The sequence below is a fragment of the Aplidium turbinatum genome, chromosome 4 (genome assembly GCF_918807975.1).
Source record: "Aplidium turbinatum chromosome 4, kaAplTurb1.1, whole genome shotgun sequence".
Lineage (NCBI taxonomy): Eukaryota > Metazoa > Chordata > Ascidiacea > Aplousobranchia > Polyclinidae > Aplidium > Aplidium turbinatum.
In genome coordinates, this window is record NC_137475.1 from 14,761,357 (window position 1) to 14,772,895 (window position 11,539).

At 35.8% G+C, this 11,539-nt stretch overlaps 1 long non-coding RNA gene across 1 annotated transcript; it reads right to left on the reverse strand.

Moving 5' to 3' along the window:
- Positions 1–4,193: 4,193 nt before the first annotated feature.
- Positions 4,194–11,294, reverse strand: LOC145768205 (uncharacterized). The gene is made up of 3 exons (XR_014288922.1): positions 11,136–11,294; positions 7,423–7,512; positions 4,194–4,635 (listed from the first exon to the last, which is right to left on the reverse strand). It is a non-coding gene; the product is annotated as an uncharacterized LOC145768205 (long non-coding RNA).
- Between the last annotated feature and the right edge of the window lie 245 nt (positions 11,295–11,539).

The window sequence follows — 11,539 nt, forward strand, 5'->3', positions numbered from 1 at the left end:
TTCTCGTCTGGCTAAATTTCGCTGATACAACACGAGCTTATTTCGTTACCCTGAAGGGATAATTTTGATTCAATAAATTTGGAAAATATGTCTGACAGTAGGCGATATTATTTCTCACAACCAGGACGTCATTCGCAAGGCCAGGGTCACAACTATTTAGAAATTCCACAATAGTTTCAATCAGGGAATAAAGTCGTGCAAGGCAACATTTTGAAAAATACAAATTCAGCTTGAGGAATGAAGTTGGCTATTGTAGCAGTTTGTATTGCGTGTGTCAGGAAATCTTTAAATAATATTATACAAGATAGCTTTTTGTAGGTTCTAAAGATGAAATCCAATAGCCAAGATATAATGATGCAAATTCATGATTAAGCAATGACATTGTCGACCGTTACCTTCAGAGGTCAACTATAAGCAAATATAAATAATTTTAGTTGACATAACTCGCTACTAGACTACTAATAAAATATCCAAACAGTAAAAGCTGGTCACTTTATTTAAACAAGTCAAAAATATGCAATATACATACATTACATCAGTGTTCCCTCCAAGGTTTTAATAATATTAATTTCTGTTACAGGGGAAATCCACTCAAAGCTAACTGTAGTTTATAAAATACCAAAAAATCCACACTTTACAAACATGCCAATGAAACTTATGCAACTTTATTTGATTGGAAGCAATCATCAAATTAATTTTGGCGATTAGGAGGTGTGCTTACGTCATTGGGTGGGCATGGCTCTATACTTTGCATGCAAAATTATGACATTATCGCGAAAACAAAAGTTCTGGCACAAATTCCAAGCAGCAGCTATTTCATAGCAATGCATTAACTTTCATTTTAAACCACGAAAATCGAGTACCAGTATGCCAAAAGTACGAACACTGAATCTTTGTTATCGTGATCGTACTGTTAATTTGCATGCAAAGTAGAAAGTACCGGTACTGTATTACACCTCCTAATCAACAGAATTGATTTGCTGATTGATTTCAAATGAAAGTTCTAAGTTGCACAAAACCTTTAAAACTTTTAGATGTAGTCCTAGAATATTGCTTAAAATACATATTTTACATAAATAACTGACTTTGGTGGGAACACTGCATTACACGTTAGTTCACTGTTCAAGTTGCAATTGAATTTTTAAAGCTATAGCATCTGTTCGGCATGCAACAACTCGTTGTTGGTGAGGGAATATGTCCTTCCAGAGCTTGCAGTAGTTTGAGGATCCACTGATGAAAATAGAGAATTGCGTGGCACTATCAGAACACCATCTTTTCTTGGCAATGAATATGATGATACAGGACCATGTGGAATGTGGATGCAGAAATTTTAGTTCAAGCTCGTCATTACTCATGAACTTCTTCTAAACATAAATGCTAGCCACCAATTCTTCTCATACATACAATACACATGTAACATATATATGAGGTAATTTCTTCCCATTGTAAAATTTTTGAACTGTGTTTGTTGTTGATTGTTACGGTGGAAAAATTGGATGACAATGAATATTCTTTGACTATCAGCTTCTCATTAGATTTCGTCAGTGGTTCAAAGAAATGTAATTTTTCTGTACCTGGAATTGGGTTTGCATAGGAAAACTTTTCTTCAAGGTCCGATGCATGTAGTTTATTTCTTCATCTTCAACATACAAACATTTCACTTATTGTTAAGCTCTTTTCGGCCCAAACAAAAAGTTGCGTTGGTGTTTGAATGTGGTCATCAGACACTCTTTGTAGGCTGGCTTTGGCAGCCAAGTGTTTTATGGTACCTCCTACTCCATCACAGCGGCCTTTTCCATGTGATGGTAAAATAGATTGCCTTTTTTACAAGAAACTTAAAAGATTGCAAATATTTGAATAGATGACGTTGAAAGGTGTGAACAGTTACAGCATTGTGTTGAAGAGTATCAGAAATTAGGGCCAAACAAATGTGTTTCAGAGAAGTACCGTAGATGGATCTTCAGCAGTAGGAAAATTGTGGTAAATTACAATGGGTGAACGGTAGCCTGCATATTTGTCCATGTCCAATAATAACTTTGAGCAGCATCTTGCACAAAAAAAGAGTAATTTTCAGCAAAAACACCCAAAATTATAACAGATCCATCAATTTGTTGTTTCATTCGATTCAAACTTGCAGATTGTTGCTTAGCTATAAAATCATGTCTTTGAAGGATCCATAGTTTTTCCAACAGGCTCTCTACAAATTTGTCTAGGGGTCTATTAAGGTTTGCAAATGTGTGCGGTCAACAGTTCAGTTGTTTTTATTTATTTATTTCAACAGACACCCATGCTTTGTTTGTGATTGAATCAACGAGCAGGTTTTCTTCAAATATTTCCGTGATCATTCGTTTAAGGTCATTGATATGACTACGTTTATCGCATAGGCTAGTCCAAGAAAACATTTTGGTTGAACACTGAGCAGGGTTGCAAGCTAGGCGGGCAAGTAGGTGTTTGTAGCTAACTATTGTAAAGAAATGATTCAAATTAACTTTTGAAGCATTGTTTGCACGATGGAAAGAACACAACCGTATTTAATGTGTTGCCAAACATTATGGCTATCGATTTTATGCTGGCTTAACCAGCGCAAACTATGCAATAGCCAATAGCCAATAGGTAATATATTTTTACATCTGACTGATAGTTTTGTAGTAGAAAGCAAACATTGTTTCAGTAGATCAAGATTCTAGAATCTAGAAGGCACACTGCATTGTATATGACAACCTGAAATCCACATACCATGCATGCACCTTGCCTAGTGTCCTTTCAAGATAGCTACAGTACAGACAAGATAGGCTATACAATGCATCCTAATAGGCTACAATGTCATGCAGAGCAAACTATGGTGAATTGTTAGAGCAAGGAAAATGAATTGATTGAAAAACACACAGAATGGTCAAAACACAACACAATATTTTGCATGGCTGTAGAAGAAGAATCAAATTTTTAAAAAAAATAAAAAAAATTTTGATTTTGAAAATATATATTTTTGCTATGCTCGTCGGAAGTTTACAACCAAGAACACAACATTCCTCTTTCATTATTAAATAAAGTTTTATTATTTTTAGATAGATTGGTAGAGCTTAAAATTACCTTTCAAATGAGTTATCAACCGTGTGTCTACAATGAAAATTAGCCGAGATATGGGTTAAAATGTGAAAAATGGCGCCATCAAGTGGTAAAAATGACTAAAATTTCAAACCACTTTATCTCGAAAAGTACTCGACGTAGAAAAGACAAAATTTTGGAAAAATGATTGTTTGTTACAGGGCTTCAAATCATGTAATTTTCATTAAAATCTGAGAGATTCGGGTTTCGGTGCTGTGTTGATTTCATTTGTTTTTACCCTTTTCCTTAAAAAATTAACCATCACCTTTTCATCTTCAATAGATATTTCCTCAACTTGAGCCACATATAATACAGGATTGGGAGCCTTTTCTATTTTAAATTCTACAAGAACATATCACCCATTTGCAAGGCATTTGGATCCACACCTGCTAAATAAATTGGATCTAAAGATTCATTTTCACTTTTCCTAAGTTCGCCATCTTTGCTATCCGCCATGATCGTCACAACGTTGTCATCATCTGAGCTTTCATCACAAGCGATGTGTTTCTTTTTTTTGCAGACGTTTAAGCGATACTGCAGAATTACACTTTTTCCGGTGTCTTTTCTCAAGATCTAACCCTACGATGAGAACTAGCACTACTATCGGGGAGAACTGGGACAGCCTGTCCCAGTTCTCCCGCATGATGTTTTTACGCCATTTTGTAGTTCTACCATTTGTCTTGAAAAAGGATGACTTCTTTACTACCATTAATGCAAGCTGATACCTGAAGCAACACAACACATTCACTAAAACTAATATACCTTTATAATTCGAGCACTATTACAAAATAATGCTAAGCCTAAAAAATAACTTTTACCACTCAAAAACTACTTACAGCCACTGAAGTTGAATAGCTTCTACAACAATGTTCTCAACTGCGCACAAGTGAAAGGAAACTGATGTTTACGTCAACACGTGATCGTTAGCATGACTGGAGGTAAAACGCGGGAAATATTGCAGGTGCCCCAGTTGTAACGCGTCCCAATTATCCTCACACTCCCCTACACCAAAACTGTAGATGATTTGCAATTTAGTTGTCTGCTATTCTATTTGTGCTGCCTGCCGAAAAATGATAGTGTACAATAACTATGTCACAAAGTTCTAATCTTTATTCATCAATATCAACATTAAACTGGTTTAGTGTGTTATGAAGAGATACATTGGGTTTTTATCGCTAATTTGTAATAGAATAGCGGTAGGCTACAAAGCAGACATATTTCGAATTTTAAATTTAGCTTGTGGACCAAATCATTTTGCAGTTTTCAACTCCATCTTCAATTTGGTTTAAAGTAGAAAATACGTGATTGACAGCGAATTTGGCAGAAAGACATTTTGAAATCATTAATTTTGCTAATATAGTTATAGAGCACATTGTTCAGATCAACAGACTTTGCTTTTGTTATGAAATAAAACAGTGCTTTCAAGCAATGCAAAATTACGAGTATTACAAAATTACAAACTCTTCCACATTATCACATTAAAACAAGGAATTAATGAATAAGACTTGTTCCTTTTACTTCTTTCCATAGCTGCAACACAATACAAAACGTAATGAAACATCAGTATATTATTATTAACATTAGTTGTAGGTTAGTAATTCCAAACGCACCGCAAACATACGAAAAGATAATGGTGGAAAAACTTTAGAGTTACTTAAGTAATTCGAAAAGCGAATTCGCTTTTCGAACAGAAAGACAAACTGCAAAAAAATATGTCAACGAACATCTTAAGTCAAATTGCAAGCAAAATTTCAGTTTGTGAAATGAATTAAGCCAGTGGTTCCCAACCTTTTTTATCCGGTGGACCCCTTTAGTCGATATTCAAATCTAAATCTCCCCCCCCCCCCCCCCCCCTATAAATTTTGTTTTTTAAAAACTTGTTTACATTAATATTGTAATCTAAGTCTTGGAAGATAAACTGAACTTTTACAAGTAATAAGCTTTTTAGCCTGTAATATTCGTTTTCAAACTAAAATAATTTAATTAATGAAGAACGTTGCTGAAAAGTATTTTATTCAAAGAATAGAGCCACATTCAAAACATAAGAGTCAATGCATCAGTCTGTGTGAAGCTTGTGATTTTTTGTTTCGACAACTCATGCATGTCGTGGAAAAGTATTGGAAAGAACACAACGAATATCATTCTCCACGTCTAATCTGTTTCTCTGTTTTGTTTTCATTTGCAAAAGTTAAAAAACCTGATTCTCGTAGATAAGTGGAAGCAAATGGAAGGATAGCCTACTTTTCTGCCACTTTAGAATAGGAATTACACATTAATGGCCAAAATCCAGTGAATGCAGTGATTGATTTTTCTCTGAATAAGTCTCTTGCGCAAGAATCCGTTTTGAGTTCTAAAAATTTATCCTGCAATTTATCGGGAAGTTTTTCCACCAACAATGTGAATGGATTTTGTATTAAATCAAGATCATCGTCGTAATTTTCAGGAAAATATCAAATGAATTCCAGTTATAATGCTGTGAGATGTTGAAAAATCAGTCTTTTCCAACTCTGGAAGAACTCGTTCTTTGCCGGTCAACAACCAGCACCGATGATAATTCTTTAAACATAGTAACATGTTAAATTGTTCATTCTAACATTTCTCTTTACATTATCAAGCTTGCTGGTGAAAGCTTCCAAAGCATCTTTAAATAATGCTGAGCGGTAGGCTAGTGGCATTTGCTCTTGGAAGGGCCACCCAAGCCAGGGTGGTCGAAAGGTGGAGGCCAAACATAACATAGTCCCCCCGTGACCAGGACAGCAGAGCCTTCTAGTAGCCTACCTTAAGACAATCTCCTAATGACAGTGACATAAATCAATTACTCTCTTCCAACCTACCTTGAGCCAAAAGGAAGCAGTACAGTTTGTAAATCCACATGGTATCAGTATATCAATAACTCATGGATACAGATAACCCATGTTGATGCGCAATCTGCTTTGAACGGAGATGGTGATTGAATATATACCATATATTGATGATTTTCCCTTGCATTTTCAGATTTAGTTTATTCAATGGACCAAACATATCAACCAAATGAACAAGGAATCTAATCCATCTGTCCATTCAGCAATGAAACAAATTCTAATTTTATTTAAAGGTCAAAAAATAATTTAAGCTCGTCTCTGAGCTCAAACACTCGCTTGGTTACGTTTCTTCATGAAAGCCATCGAGTATTTGAATGAAAAAGAAGTAGGCCTACGTGATGGCCTGCATCCATGTCAGTGCACAATTGCTTAAACAATCGGGAGTTAATCTAATAATAATTTCCTCTTTAACGCTCTAGTCTAGGCCAACTTACTAGACTTAAAAAGGTTTATAATCCTAAAACCAAATTCCCCCCTGAAAATTGCAAAATTCCCCCTAGTGGGGAATTCTCCCCCGGTTGGGAATCACTGAATTAAGCAGTAAATCTATTTTGTTTCGACTTTAGTCAAAAGAAAATAAACATTTCTAAAAAAGCCTTAAAACTAGATTTTTTTAGAGTTTTATAAAATAAATGAAAAACGTTGAGCTATATGAGATGTGTAAAGCATCATTGATTTTCACAAACTGCAAAGCTTCAACAATGTATAATTTTTCTCAGTGTAGGCTATAGGTCCTTTGGTTACTTTTCAATATCTTAGAGAAGTGTATTTAACCTAACCAAATGATACATTTTAATTTTTCGGCCGATTAAAGATTTCTCATCATCATTTTGTTCCTTCCTCGTATGGAGGGTTGGATACAATGCGCCATTGTTCTCGACCATGAGCTGTGCGTACTGCACATTCATAAGTTAATTTTGTCCATTTTGTGATGTTTGTTGTCCAAATCATTCTTGGTCTGCCTTTACTTCTTTTACCGTTTATCTTCCCTTCTATTAATGATCTTTGTAATGAATTTTGCCTTATTGTGTGTCCGAAATACTTCAATTTTCTTCTTTTGACTGTTTGTAAGAGCATTTTGCTTGAATTGAATTTGGAGAGTACTACAATGTTCGAATACTTTAGTGGTAGGCTGTCCACTTAAATCGATTTAAGTTTTGTGGCTTAGTATTTTATTTATTTATTTATCTATGAGTGAAAACACGTAGGCTACACTTTATTTCAGTTTTGTCAAAGTGATAATAAAAAATTTCAAACATTTTTCCTACTTTCAGATTAGGTTCCTTTTATGTCTTTTGTTACATGGACCTCATAGATTTACAGCATATAGGCCTACATAAATTTAAAAAGCCATTAAAACAGCAATCATCTGTTACGTTCTCCGACGTTTTTTTGCATTACAATTTTACCTAGGTTACAACATAAAGAGCAAAAGCGTATAAAACCACTGACTCACTTGGAGTTGTTGGGGTTCATTTGATTAGAATGGTTGTTTAGATCACTTCTTGTTCCGGTGCCACCATACGATGGCGTGTGGCCTTTATATCTGAAAATTATAACAAAGGTAACCAGTGGCGGTTTGTAGCTATTTTTAATAAATAGGCTGCAAAAAACGTTTCACTCAAACAGCTTAAAAACTCACCGTACTACTGAAGATTAGCATCATTGGTAGGTGGATTGAACAAGTTATTGTTATGATGGTATACAAGCAGGGCCGTTGACAGGATTTCTCGGGCCCGATACCAATTTATTTTCGGGCCCCTTTCATCCACAATGTTACGAATATAGGGCTTTCTATTAAAATGAGAATGACACATGCTGTTCAAAGTAGAAAATTATTGGAGAATAGATCAAACCCGATATGCCAAAAGCATGGTTGTTTAATAAATCTTGCGCAATCTTTGAATTTCCCGAACCGCGAAACTTACTATCTCTATTTAGCGGTTAATTTTTTGAACTTTTATTTATCCCATAGCGCTAGAGTATTACTTCCCGATTCCATTGATATTTCACTGGTCATTCTAGGCTTACCAGAAGAAAATTTACAGCAAAGTTAGTGCAGACGGTCACAAAGTTTTCAATTTGATTTGGGAAAGGTTTTTGGGCCTAGGTCAAACGTTTGCTGATTGCGGCAATCTAAAAAGCGGTTTTGGTTTAATTTTTAGTCCAGAACCAGGGATAGCAGTCTTCTTACCTGTGACATTTCATTTTTTGAGTTTAAACAAACATTAGCTTGTTTATTTACAAATTCGTGTTTCGGGTTATATTTCACTAAATATTTGTGGTTAGGGAAATCACTATACTAGACTAAACTAAATTTTCATTTTACTGTTTGGTGGCTGAAGTGGCTATTTTACCACCAGAGAGCTGAAGTGGGCCCTGTACCCGGAAGGGGGCCCGGTACTTTACCATCTGATGGCTGAAGTGGCAGTTTTAACCTCTGATAGCAATTCCTTTAGATCTGATTATATTAAGATCTTGATAATGTTTGAAGTCGCGGGGAATCTTTTAAATCCGGGCCTCTTAAATATTCCGGGCCCGGGTCCAAAAGTACCACCTAGACCCCCCTGTCAACGCCCCTGTATACAGGTGTTCGCCGAGACAAAAATATAGAATCAATCCTCACCCAAATTCGGCATAGAAATTTTTAGCTCGCATGTTTAATTTAGTTGGAAAATCAATAAAAAATTGCTGCTGAGCTTTCGTAATTCATAAGAAAAGGACATAGCAAAATCCAATAAAAGCTCGTTTTTGTTTTGTCTAACACGCATTTATTTCATTTTAAACAGTGTTGTACGAGTCAATGAAATAAATTGACGGCGTCAGCGTCAGCGCTAATTTCTAGCGCTATTTTAGCCAGGGTCTCACAAAACGGAAGTATTTCAACCAAGTTTAGGCTAACAATAGCTATAAATAAAGAACAGGTTTTATGTTTTGAGACTGTATTGTAACTAGCTGCTTTAGCTTATTAGTTATTTCCTTGTAGAAACACAAGCATTTCAAAACGTTTGTCTGACAATCTGCTGCGTTTGGGACGCATAATGTCCTTTCCAAGTGAAAACATGCGTTCCACAGCAGCGTTGAATGGTATTGGTGTGTTGTATTTCAAAAACAAGTCTTGAAAACGTTTACTCAGAAAGGTATCACTGTTCCAAGCGTGCTGTGATGGCTTAGAATATATAAATCTTTTAACGAGGTCCATTGCACCAACATCGCTCTTTTCAAGAGCATAGAGCTCTTGAAATAAAGTATCTTCAACCTCCGCGATGACATTCATTGATTTTTCGCTTTCTCTCTCTGATCCCTCGTTCTCGATACTGATCACGATATGATTGATCATCATTTGACGAACTTCTTCTGCTCGTATTCCAGGTAACCATTCCAACCAACGCGAAAGCGGGTAATTCGGATGAGTCGCGCTGGCCAGAATACATTGTGAAACTCTTATTGTGAAACGAAATTTTCCATGAAAACAAAAAAATGACGCATAGCGCTTGACGCTTAAAATCGGCAAAATAATTGACGGCGTCAACGTACAACACTGAATTTAAATAAACAGACTGGAAGAAAATTTCTCTCTTTTAAAATGGCTTATAAAAGTCTTTTTTTAGTTCTTGGCAGAATTACAGAGTTTTGTTACTGTTTGATTAAAATCTGCAATGTCAGCTATCATCTTTTTTCTAATAACCTTGGCCAATGCTATATAGATCAGATACAGCACAGTATTCTAGATTGTATCATTTAATTTTCAATTTAAGCTAATGCACAACATGAAACAACTGTCGTAGCTCATTACACTACACCCGAAAAATCTTGGCTTGATTGAAAGCGAACGCTCTATTTTCGTTGCGCTACCGTAGCCTACCTACGGAGATATTTTAGTAGGCTGCTGTTCTATACGTAACTATAGATCAATGTTGCGGGGGAGGCAAGGAGGGGGCAAGGCTTTTTCCAGGAGGGGCAACATTTCAGTGACCTCATAAGCGAAAGCGATATAAATTGCTTTAAAATTGAGGTTACCGTAACTGCAAAATACAATTGACGATGAAATTTTACATAACACTGAAAATATTTTTTTTTCACATATAACGAAGCCAAATTGCAGAGCAAGCGCTACAAAAGTTCCGTCTGCACACAACCTTATACCAGTACTTCCTAGTTGCCAAGGAAATGTGAACGGCAAAAATAATACTCCGCTTGTGAATTGGTTGAGGCCCCCTGGTTAAGAACCACTGGTTTAACCGAATCTGGTTAAATTAAGCGAGCAAATGTAGCTTGCTACACTATGAGATACGGAATTCCAGTCGAAAACGATTTTCCCTGATTAATGTTTCATTACCTGCATTTTTACATGGGGAGCAAGAAAGGGGCAAGAAATTTTACAGGGGGGTTAATTACCCCGACCCCGTTGCCCTCTCTCGGTTACGCCACTGGTTGAAGGCAGGAAAATATCACCCAGTAAAAGTGTTGCCAAAAATATATAAAAGTCATGCAAATTTAAAGACAAAAAGTATAGGATTTTGATATTTTTCTTGTCTATTAATCCAAAAATATAACGACATTTAGTAATAATTTGTAAGGATAGGCTGCAGTCTTTGTAGTCTATTAGGGTGAGGCGCCCTAAAGGTATGCTATATGCAGGCTAAGGTGTAAAATTAGACAAACACGTGTAACAATAACGAGGCAAATACTGTCCACAATTAGTTTCTTTTAAAAATTGTGAAAAAAAGGTTACTACGTCGGATACTGACATATATGTAATTGTTTGTCTTACTTATTTCATTTTAAATTATCGCAAGATTTAGTTCATCGCAAGATTAATATATTTCTTCATACAATGTGCGCAGTTTAGTAGCTATGAAAAATCGTTTACGAGCAGTAGCATAAAGCTTAGTACTTATTTATACACCATCAGATAGGGTTACGTCTAGTGGTTGAAGATTTAGATCTAGAGGACGGCAAGGCAAGAAAGCCAATCTTCGTTTCCACCTTCAGGCATGCCGTTGAGTGTCCTGTCAAATACATAGCCGCATGCTCTTGAGCGGTATCGAACTGGCGCCCTTGCGAATGCGTACTATAGAGCTTTCACTAATTAATCGGCTATGGAGCCAGACGCCACTAAAAATGCAATACGAAATATATATTATGGTTTTGTTGATTAAAACTTACTCTTGGTTGGTTGGGTTGCACTGGTTTGAATGGTTGTCATTGTTTGCTTTAGTCTGACGGTCCATGATGGCTTAATTTGCAGATACTAAGATTGACAAAAAATATGCTGCAAAATAATTTACATAACGTATGTACGAAGGGTTTATCCAGGGTGCTAGACATTTTATTACTTTGTTGACAACTGGCTTATCCCTGTACTTAAGTGTGGCCTATATAAAATCTTAACATAACAATAAAAACAATTGCATAAATAAATAGTGCTTCATTGCGTGTTACAGATTCATTTGTAACGCGATAGCTTATCAAACTTAACAAGGTACGAAAACTTTTGCTATTCTCTAAATTTAAAAAAATGCTTAGTTTTATGTTTTACAAAGTTAAATCAAAACAGAGGCCGATAAATG